At 40.9% G+C, this 11,334-nt stretch overlaps 1 non-coding gene across 1 annotated transcript; it reads left to right on the plus strand.

Moving 5' to 3' along the window:
* The first annotated feature begins 10,809 nt into the window (after window positions 1-10,809).
* On the plus strand, window positions 10,810-10,916 carry LOC130680141 (U6 spliceosomal RNA). The gene has a single exon (XR_008993178.1). It is a non-coding gene; the product is annotated as a U6 spliceosomal RNA (small nuclear RNA).
* Window positions 10,917-11,334: the final 418 nt, after the last annotated feature.

The following is an 11,334-nucleotide window of genomic DNA, read 5'->3' on the forward strand; positions in this document are numbered from 1 at the left end:
ATGTACCTGTAACAATTTGTCTGCTTCATCATTTTCTGGGGATACCAGCACTAAATGGACTGTCACATGATATATTGTAACCATTTTAGTCTGACCAGAGGCCCATAAGTCTTGCCACAACTCTTGCCCCCAAAAGGGTTGGTGACCAACCATCCAGTCGGCATGGTACCATGTTGGTAGCCAAGAGTCAAGCCTCAGTAAATGGCCCAGTTATCAGTGCAGACAACTAGAGGGGAGGGCTCCTGAGTAATCATGAGCCATGCTGCTCGCAACTCCGCCAATTGACTGCTCTTCCCTTCACCATCTCACATCCATATTTTCTCAGTCTTGGGAATGAAAGCTAGTCTTCCATTTCGGGTGCTGCCCATGGCTGGAGCCATCTGTATACAAGGCCTCTTCAGGAATAGTAGTTCTTCCCTCCCGATAAGGGATCTGTGCTACTAGTGGCTCTAAGTCAAGTTCCTCCTGCCTAGCACTGGTATGTGTTACTGGATCTAGAAGGTTTTGGAGTTCTCCATTCAAGGGGCTAGTAGATAGGGTGCTACCCTGCTGTAGGCATGGACTCCACTTGGCCAGTGTAAGCATCTGTGCCATGCTACTTCACAGTTTTTGGGTCCAATCCCATATCCACCACACAATGGGATAGGTGGTTCTTGCCTTTATTGGGGCTGTTCCAGTAATGGGCTCTGTAGCTCTCAAGTTGTACACAGCAGCCAATTGTTCTTCTATTAAGGAGTACCATACCTCTGCCCCTTTCCAGAGTTGTGACCAGAATCTGGTAAGTTGGTGAGTTTGTTCAAGCTGCTGCCAGAGGCCCCAGCCATAATCATCTTCAGTCACATGGACATCCAGCTCACAGGGCCTTGATCGGTCTATCACACTCAAGGCCTGCATGGCCTTGACTGCCCTTTTGCTGTGGCAAAGGCAGGGTCACATGTCTCATCCCAGTCCCACATGACACCCTTTCATACCAAATAGTATAAGGGCTTCAGAATTTGTGCCAAGGGAAGGAAAAAAAACTCCAAAAGCCTGAAAGAACCAAAAATTCTGGAATAGTGTTCCAGTCATAGGGGTATGAAAGGCCTGGACTTTTATCTATCACTGTTTCTTTTATAACTTTAGTCTTACCTGACCAAACAATCACCAAGAATTTGACTGATAAGCCAGGTCCCTGGACTTTGTTGCTATTCGTGGCCCATCTTTTCTCCTGTAGGTAATACAGCAGTCTAGGTGCTGTACCTTCTAGGTCTGCAAGAGAATCAAGAAGTAACCATGACATCAATATAATGGTACAGCTGTACCATTTGCAGTTTCTCCCATTGAGTCAAGTCCTGGTCTACAGGCCTGTGATAGATGGTGGGACTGTGAAGGTACCCTTATGGAAGGATGGCAAAGGTCCATTGTGACCCTTTCCATGGGAAGGCAAACTGTTCTTGACTTCATCTATATCAATAGAGAAGAAGGCATTAGCAAGATCCACATAGTGGTACATCCCTAGTTCATGACTGAGGGTATCCATTAGGGTGGCAATAGAGAAGACAGCAACATGCAAAGGGGGTATTACTTTATTCAGTTCCTCATAATCCATGGTCATATCAGGAGCTGTCTGGCTTTTTTGCTGGCCGCACCAGGGAATTAAAAAGGCTATGGGTGGGCCTTATTAAACCTTGCCCTCTCCAGTCCCTGGAGGGTTTCTTCAATTTCTTTATGTCCTCCGGCAACTTGTATTGCTTGTTATTTGTCACATGCTAAGGTATGGGCAAAGTTACAGCCAGGTGCTTGGCATGTCCCCTCAAAACTGCCTTCACTATATGTATTCTCAGTCTAGATTCACCTGCAGTGGTCTATAACCATAGGCCTTGCAGGATATCTATCCCCAGAATATATGTGATGGGAGATTTGTATACTATATACTTCTTTGTGGGTAGACACCCTATACCCAATGGGGTTTGGGCTTGTTTCACTCTGATGATCTTGACCCCATATCTGCCAACTACAGTGGAGTCCCTGGGAAACTCAGAGTTGCCATGAATCAGTGAGCATTTGGTCCCTGAGTCCACCAGAGTCAGGACACATATGTACACAGGGGACCAATGAATTGATAATTTAACATGTGGTCTCTGGTCCCCACCTAGTCCCATAAGGTGGATACCTCAGCCCTCCCTTTAGTCAAAATGTATTGCCCAGTCAGTTTCCTGTGAGGGTCCAGGTGAGGCTGGCTCATTCCCTCACAGGATGCCTTGCAGGTGTACCACCAAGACTGTGGCTTTGTCACCAGCTCCCATTCTTTGGCCCTCACCTTCACCAGCAGCCAGAATCACTGCCCTGGCTTCAGTTGTCACCATAGCTTCAGTGATTTTATTTGATTTCCAATCCAATTTCTTTTTACCTGTTCCTGCCTCTATCAAATCAACCCACATCTGGGTCCTGTGACCTTGTGACCTGGGCCCTTTAATCCCTTCCTCTCATAGTGGTCCACAGTCCCTTCTGCACCCGAATTGCTTTAGCCTCCCCCAAATTTGCCACAGTACAGGTGACTGTATTCCTGACTGGCCCCACATAGAGGGCAAGAATGGCCACTAGAGGCCAAAAGAGGGACAAGGTTTGCTATACCATGTCCCTTATCCCTACAGTGAATGGTTCTTTATCTGGTCATGCATCACCGGGTTACAGATGGCATTCTTCATGCCCAACTCCTGTAATACCTGTTGAAGCTCTGTGTATGGATGTCATTTAGTGGGGGAAGATGGTAAGTCATCTTGGTTGGGCCATGTGGTATGGAGGGCTGCCGTCAATCATTCAAGGAGTGAGTGGTTACCTTGGGTCTGGTAGGCATTCTGCAATTGATGCTGTAAGGCAGAGGGAAGCCAGCTTTCCCATCTGTCCCAGACAGGATCCATCTACCCCTACATTCCAAAGGCACAGGAGCCAGGGTGATATGGGCTCCAAGGATTTCTGCTGAAGCCAGGAACCCAAATCCACCAGTTCTGCCTGTGCATAGGGGTAGAACATGGAGTGCTCCACAACTTGATGAGGGGGCTGCACCTTTCCAGAAGGGACCTGCAGTTGTTGCCTCTTTATCTTTTTTACTACAACCAGGTGGGATTCAAATAGATGAGGGTTTGGTGCCTCAGGCATTACCTTAAAACCCTGCTCTTCCTCCGATATATCCTCTGCCCCTTCCAGGGATGATGGTGGCTCTCCGGCAGCTGCATGGAGCGCCGCCATCTCCACCTCCAATAACCACTTCTTCAGAGCACCTCTTACCTCATGTGCCCCTGCTTGCTTCTTGCACTTCTTGCAGGAGTGCATCCTTTTGGAAGGACTCACCTATAGCCTTACTGTGAGGAATAGCCAACACACAGTTCCCACCATGCAGGCACTCTGCTTCTCCATGGATTCCCTTTTATAGAGGGTCTCCTCCACTTCCTTAGGCATTACCACCACCTTCCCCCAGTCCTGGGGAGGTGCCCATGCCTCTGGAAGGGTTGCCACTTTGGACCACATGTACGTTGGGAGATACCCAGGTACTTCCCCACCCATGGGGGCAGCTTGCTCTATATTTTCAGTCTGTGGCAAATCCTGTCAACTACACCAATTGTATGGCTCCTGGCAGGTTAACACTAGATTTGGAGAAACAAAAAAATAACAATGGAACATTAGATACAGGGATCAGACCAGGATTTATTCTTTTTTTTTTTATTAAGGTATGATTGACATATACTCTTACAAAGGTTTCACATGAAAAAAAATGTGTTACTACATTTAACCATATTATCAAGTCCCCACCCATACCCCAATGCAGTCACTGTCCATCAGTGCAGCAAGATGCCACAGATCCACTATGTGCCTTCTCTGTGCTACACTGTTTTCCCCATGATTCCCCACACCATGTGTACTAAACATAATACCCCTCAGTCCCCTTCTCCCTCCCTCCATACCCACCCTCCCCCACCCCTCCCCTTTGGTAACCACTAGTCCCTTGGAGTCTGTGAGTCTGCTGCTATTTTGTTCCTTCAGTTTTGCTTCATTGTTATACTCCACAAATGAGAGAAATCATTTGGCATTTGTCTTTCTCCACCTGGCTTATTTCACTGAGCATAATGTCCACCAGCTCCATCCAAGCTGTTGCAAATGGTAGGATTTGTTTCTTTCTTATGGCCGAATAGTGTTCCATTGTTTATACGTACCACTTCTACTTTATCCATTCATCTACTGATGGACATTAGGTTGCTTCCATATCTTGGCTACTGTAAAAAGAGCTGCGATAAACATAGGGGTGCATGTCTTTTTGAAACTGAGAAGTTGTATTCTTTGGGTAAATTCCAAGAGTGGGATTACAGGGTCAAATGGTATTTCTATTTGTAGTTTTTTGACGAACCTCCATATTGCTTTCCACAGTGGTTGAACTAGCTTACATTCCCACTAGCAGTGTAGGAGGGTTCCCCTTTCTCCGCATCCTCACCAGCACTTATTGTTCTTAGTCTTTTTAATGCTGGCCATCGTTACTGGTGTGAGGTGATATCTCATTGTGGTTTTAATTTGCATTTCCCTGATGATTAGTGATGTGGAGCATCTTTTCATGTGTCTGTTGACCATCTGAATTTCTTCCTTGGAGAACTGTCTCTTCATATCCCCCGCTCATTTGTTAATTGGGTTATTTGCTTTTTGGGTGTTGAGGCATGTAAGTTCTTTATATATTTTGTATGTTAACCCCTTGTCAGATATGTCATTTACAAATATATTCTCCCATACAGTAGGATGCCTTTTCGTTCTGTTGATGGTGTCCTTTGCTGTACAGAAACTTTTAGTTTGATGTAGTCCCATGAGTTCATTTTTGCTTTTGTTTCCCTTGCTTGAGGAGATGGATTCAGGAAGAAGTTGCTCATGCTTATATTCAGGAGATGTTTGCCTATGTTGTCTTCTAAGAGTTTTATGGTTTCATGACTTACATTCAAGTCTTTAATCCATTTCGAGTTTACTTTTGTGTATGGTGTTAAACAATAATCCAGTTTCATTCTCTTACACGTAGCTGTCCAGTTTTGCCAACACCAGTGGTTGAAAGGCTGTCATTTCCCCATTGTATGTCCATGGCTCCTTTATTGTATATTAATTGACTATATATGGTTGGGTTTATATCAGGGCTCTCTAGTCTGTTCCATTGGTCTATGGGTCTGTTCTTGTGCCAGTACCAAACTGTCCTGATTACTGTGGCTTTGTAGTAGAGCTTGAAGTTGGGGAGTGTAATGTCCCCAGCTTTATTCTTCCTTCTCAGAATTGCTTTGGCTAGTCGAGGTCTTTTGTGATTCCATATGAATTTTAGAACGATTTTCTCTAGTTTGTTGAAGAATGCTGTTGGCATTTCGATAGGAATTATATTGAATCTATAGATTACTTTAGGCAGAATGGCCATTTTAAGAACATTAATTCTTCCTATCCATGAGCACGGGATGAGTTTCCATTTATTGGCATCTTCTTTAATTTCTCTTAAGAGTGTCTTGAAGTTTTCAGGGTATAGGTCTTTCACTTCCTTGGTTAGATTTATTCCTAGGTATTTTATTCTTTTTGATGCAACTGTGAATGGAATTGCCCTGATTTCTCTCTCTGCTAGTTCATTGTTAGTGTACAGGAATGCTACAGATTTCTTTGTATTAATTTTGTATTCTGCCACTTTGCTGAATTAAGATATTAGATCTAGTAGTTTTGGAGTGGAGTCTTTGGGGTTTTTTATGTACAATATCATGTCATTTGCAAACAGGGACAGTTTAACTTCTTCCTTGCCAATCTGGATGCCTTTTATTTCTTTGTGTTTTCTGACTGCCATGTCTTGGACCTCCAGTACTATGTTGAATAGAAGTGGGGACACTGGGCATCCTTGTCTTGTTCCCGATCTTAAAGGAAAAGCTTTCAGCTTCTTGCTGTTAAGTATAATGTTGGCTGTGGGTATGTTATATATGGCCTTTATTATGTTAAGGCACTTGTCCCATTTTGTTGAGACCCATTTTGTTGAGAGTTTTTATCATGAGTGGATGTTGAATTCTGTCGAATGCTTTTTCAGCATCTATGGAGATGATCATGTTGTTTTTGTCCTTCTTTTTGTTGATGTGGTAGATGATGTTGATGTATTTTCGAATGTCGTACCATCCTTGCATCCTCAGAATAAATCCTACTTGATCATGGTGGATGATCTTTTTGATGTAGTTTTGAATTTGGTTTGCTAATATTTTGTTGAGTATTTTTGCATCTATGTTCATCAGGGATATTGCTCTGTAATTTTCTTTTTGTGGTGTCTTTGCCTGGTTTTGGTATTAGAGTGATACGGGGTCTCATAGAATGAGTTTGCAAGCATTCCCTCTTTTTCTACTCTTTGGAAAACTTTAGGGAGGATGGGTATTAGGTCTTCACTTAATGTTTGATAAAATTCAGCGGTGAAGCCATCTGGTCCAGAGGTTTTGTTCTTAGGGAGTTTTTTGATTACCAGTTCGATTTCATTGCTGGTAATTGGTCTGTTCAGATTTTCTGTTTCTTCCTTGGTCAGCCTTGGCAGGTTGTATTTTTCTAGAAAGTTGTCCATTTCTTCTAGGTTATCCAGTTTGTTGGTATATAAATTTTCTTAGTATTCTCTAATAATTCTTTGTATTTCTGTTGGGTCCGTAGTGATTTTTCCTTTCTCATTTCTGATTTTGTTTATGTGTGTAGATTCTCTTTTTTTCTTGATAATTCTGGCTAGGGGTTTATCTATTTTGTTTATCTTCTCGAAGAACCAACTCTTGCTTTCATTGATTCTTTCTATTGTTTTATTCTTCTTGATTTTATTTCTGTTCTAATCTTTATTATGTCCCTCCTTCTATTGACTTAGAGCCTCATTTGTTCTTCTTTTTCTAGTTTCATTAATTGTGAGTTTAGACTGCTTTTATGGGATTGTTCTTCTTTCCTGAGGTTGGCCTGTATTGCAATATACTTTCCTTTTAGCACAGCCTGGGCTGCATCCCACAGATTTTGCAGTGTTGAATTGTTGTTGTCATTTGTCTCCATACATTGCTTGATCTCTGTTTTTATTTGGTCATTGATCCATTGGTTATTTAGGAGCATGTTGTGAAGCCTCTGTGTGTTTGTGGGATTTTTCATTTTCTTTGTGTAATTTATTTCTAGTTTCATACCTTTGTGGTCTGAGAAACTGTTTGGAACAATTTCCATATTTTTGAATTTACTGAGGCTCTTATTGTGGCCTAGTATATGATCTATTCTTGAAAATGTTCCATGTGCACTTGAGAAGAATGTGTATTCTGCTGCTTTTGGGTGTAGAGTTCTGTAGATGTCTGTTAGGTCCATCTATTCTATTGTGTTGTTCAGTGCCTCTGTCTCCTTATCTTCTGCTGGTTGATCTGTCCTTCAGAGTGACTGGAGTGTTGAAGCCTCCTAGAATGAGTACATTGCATTCTTTTTCCCCTTTTAATTCAGTTAGTATTTGTTTCACATATGTAGGTGCTCCTGTGTTGGGAACATAGATATTTATAATGGTTATATCTTCTTGTTGAATTGACCCCTTAATCATTATGTAATGTCCTTCTTTGTCTCTTGTGACTTTCTTTGTTTTGAAGTCTATTTTGTCTGATACAAGTACTGCAACTCCTGCTTTTTTCTAGTAGTTGCATGAAGTATCTTTTTCCATCCCTTCACTTTTAGTCTGTGTATGTCTTTGGGTTTAAAGTGAGTCTTTTGTAGGCAGCATATACATGGGTCTTGTTTTTTAATCCATTCAGTGACCCTATGTCTTTTGATAGGTGCATTCAGTCCATTTACATTTAGCGTGATTATCGATAGGTATGTACTTATTGCCATTACAGACTTTAGATTTGTGGTTACCAAAGGTTCAAGGTTAACTTTCTTACTATCTAAGAGTCTAACTTAACTCATTTAATATGCTATTAAAAACACAAGCTAAGGGTTCTTTTTTTTTCTCCTCCATTTTCTTCCTCCTCTGTTCTTTATATATTAGGTATCATATTCTGTAGTCTTTGTGTATCCTTTGATTGACTTCGTGGATAGTTAATTTTGCATTTGCTTAGTAATTAGCTGTTCTACTTTCTTTACTGTGGTTTTATTACCTCTGGTGACAGCTATTAAACCTTAGGAACACTTCCATCTATAGCCGTAGCTCCAAAACAGACTTTAGAGATGGTTTGTGGGAATTAGATTCTCTCAGCTTTTGCTTATCTGAAAATAGTTTAATCCCTCCTTCAAATTTAAATGATAATCTTGCTGGATAAAGTGATCTTGGTTCCAGGCCCTTGTGCTTCATTGTATTAAATACATCATGCCACTCCCTTCTGGCCTGTAAGGTTTCTGCTGAGAAGTCTGATCAAGAATAAGCCTGATGGGCTTTCCTTTGTATGTGATCTTATTTCTCTCTCTAGCTGCTTTTAGTAGTCTGTCTTTATCCTTGATCTTTGCCATTTTAATTACTATATGTCTTGGTGTTGTCTTCCTTGGGCCCCTTGTGTGGGGAGATCTTTGGGTCTCCATGGCCTGAGAAACTATCTCCTTCCCCAGATTGGGGAAGTTTTCAGCAATTACCTCCTCAAAGACACTTTCTATCCCTTTCTCTCTCTTCTTCTTCTGGTACCCCTATAATGTGAATATTGTTCCATTTGGATTGGTCACACAGTTCTCTCAATATTCTTTTGTTCTTAGAGATCATTTTTTCTCTCTGTGACTCAGCTCCTTTGTATGCCTCTTCTCTAGTTTCTATTTCATTTATTGTGTCCTCCACTGTATCCAATCTGCTTTTAATACCCTCCATTGTGCTCTTCAACAATTGGATCTCTGACCGGAATTCATTCCTGAGTTCTTGAATATATTTCTGTACCTCCATTAGCATGTTAATGATTTTTATTTTTAACTCCCTTTCATGCAGAGTCATGAGGTCAATGTCATCTTTCTCAGGGGCTATATTAATTTCACTCTGTACCAGGTCTACATATTTGGGTATGGCACCCTCTAGTGTCCAGAAGCTCTACTCTCTGGAGCTGCTCAGCCCCTGAAGCAATGTCAGGGCTTGCAGGGTAGTGGTGTTGGTGTCTGAGGGGAGGAAAGAGATATTTCCTGCTTCCCGGCTGCTGTGCCTGTCTCCGCTGCCTGAGCCAGTTCACCGAGCACACAGGTATATTTTTGTCCCAGAGTAGCTGGATATGGATCCCGGCTTTCCACAAGTGGCTGCAATCTCAGTCTCTCCAGGAATTCTGCCTGTCTTAGCTCTCCAACCCAGTAATCACGAGAGTGTCATGAAAGCACCATGAAATGTAGGTTTGTGTTCCCAGAGCAGATCTCCGGAGTTAGGTATTCAGCAGTCACAGGCCTCCACTCCCTCCCTGTTCCATTTCTCTTCCTCCCGCCAGTGAGCTGGTGTGGGGGAAGGGCTTGGGTCCTGCCAGGCCACAGCTTTGGTACTTTACCCTGTTCTGTGAGGTCTGCTCTTTTCCTCCAGGTGCGTGCAGTCTGTCACAGTCCTCTTCCTTATTGCTGTCTCAGGATTAGTTGTATTAATTGTATTTTTATCTTATATGTGGTTTTAGAAGGAAGCCTCTGTCTCATCTCATGCCGCCATCTTTAGTCCCAGGATTTATTCTTAAGGTGGCTGGCTTAGTGCTGAATTCACATCCGCATTGCACAAATGTACCTGGCAGACGTCCTTCTTTTATAACAGCATAGACAATAGAGGCTTACTGCTAACAGTGACATCAGCATGCACCTGCACAGTGGGTTGGGGTATTATATAAGCATGAGGCAGCATTGCACCTGTGCAGTGGGCATGAGCATGAGCATGAGACAGCAATAAGGGTACAAGTGGGAGTCAGAATACTGTAGATGAGTATCCTGGCCATAGTGCTCCAATTTCCCCACAAATGGTAACTTTGTCAATTGGGAAAATGAAAACAAACTGTCAACCAGTTATTTTATCTTTTCCAGCAAAATTGCCTTATGGCCAATTACCTATGCAGTAAAAATGCTTGTGGCAAAGATGTTTAGGGCAAAATTACCTTGATTGTTGTTAATTCTGTTTTCCTTTTAATTATATCTTATAAACTGACCTATTCTCTGCCAGTTTTTTTTTTTAAGGATCAGTAAATCCTAGACCCAAAATTTTGAACTTTTCCATTCTTACTGACTGTGTGCTTGGATGGTGGCCATTCTCTGGTGCACTGATACAGATTTCATGATGGAAAGCTGTGCCTGGCCTTTCAATTTGATCATATTTTTCATCTTGGCATAATAAGGCTACCAGACTTTAGTAGGAAATCTGTTGTTCCCACCACAAAGGGGAAATATTTTCAGCTGGGTTTCAACTAGTTTGCTTTATTTAAATTTATTTATTATGTAATCTGAAAATGTAAATATCGTAATAACTCGTTCTGTTCTTTTAGCACACAGATGTACAAATTCTCATTAGAAACTGAAAAATGCTCTATTAGTTCTACATTTGTATACACAAAATAATATAGCATTTAAATACATAAAAAATTACCAGAACTACATGGAAGAAATGGACAAACCCACTATCATCTTGGGAAATTTTAATACATCTCTATCAGAGACTGGGAAGTTAAAATGACAGGAAAAATATAAAATATGTTAATCAGTTAATAATTCACATTCTTTTCTGGCATGCATGGAACTTTCCACTAAAACAGCAAATGCTAGGTCATAAAACACATTTTACCAACTTTGAAACTACATATAATAACATCATAATTTAGAAATTAATGGCACAGGGTTTTTAAAGTTTGAAGATTTAAAAACATACTTCTAGTGCTTGCTTCGGCAGCACATATACTAAAATTGGAACAATACAGAGAAGATTAGCATGGCCCCTGCGCAAGGATGACACGCAAATTCGTGAAGCGTTCCATATTAAAAAAAATAAAATAAAAAAAAAAAATAAAAACATACTTCTAAATGATTCATAGGTCATAATAGAAGTTTAAAAATGCTTAGAGCTGAATGATAAGAAAAAACTACATATCAAAACTTATGGAATGCAGCTGAAGTAATTCTAATTAAATTGTTAGCCTCAAAAATGCTTTTCTTAGAAAAAAAAGTTTTATGATAAATGTGTTAAGCAGCCCTAAGAAATTAGGATAAGAAATATAGAATAAATCCAAAGGAAATAAAAGATTAGCAATTATATAAATAAGAGCAGAAACTAATGAAACACAAACATAGAAAACACAGGATCAATAAAACTGAATTTGTGAAGATTCATCAATATAAAAGAATAAAGGTACAAGAAAACAACACTAGATATGAAAAAAGGGAAGAAAATAATATACAAGA

This window comes from Manis pentadactyla, chromosome 12 (genome assembly GCF_030020395.1).
Source record: "Manis pentadactyla isolate mManPen7 chromosome 12, mManPen7.hap1, whole genome shotgun sequence".
NCBI lineage: Eukaryota > Metazoa > Chordata > Mammalia > Pholidota > Manidae > Manis > Manis pentadactyla.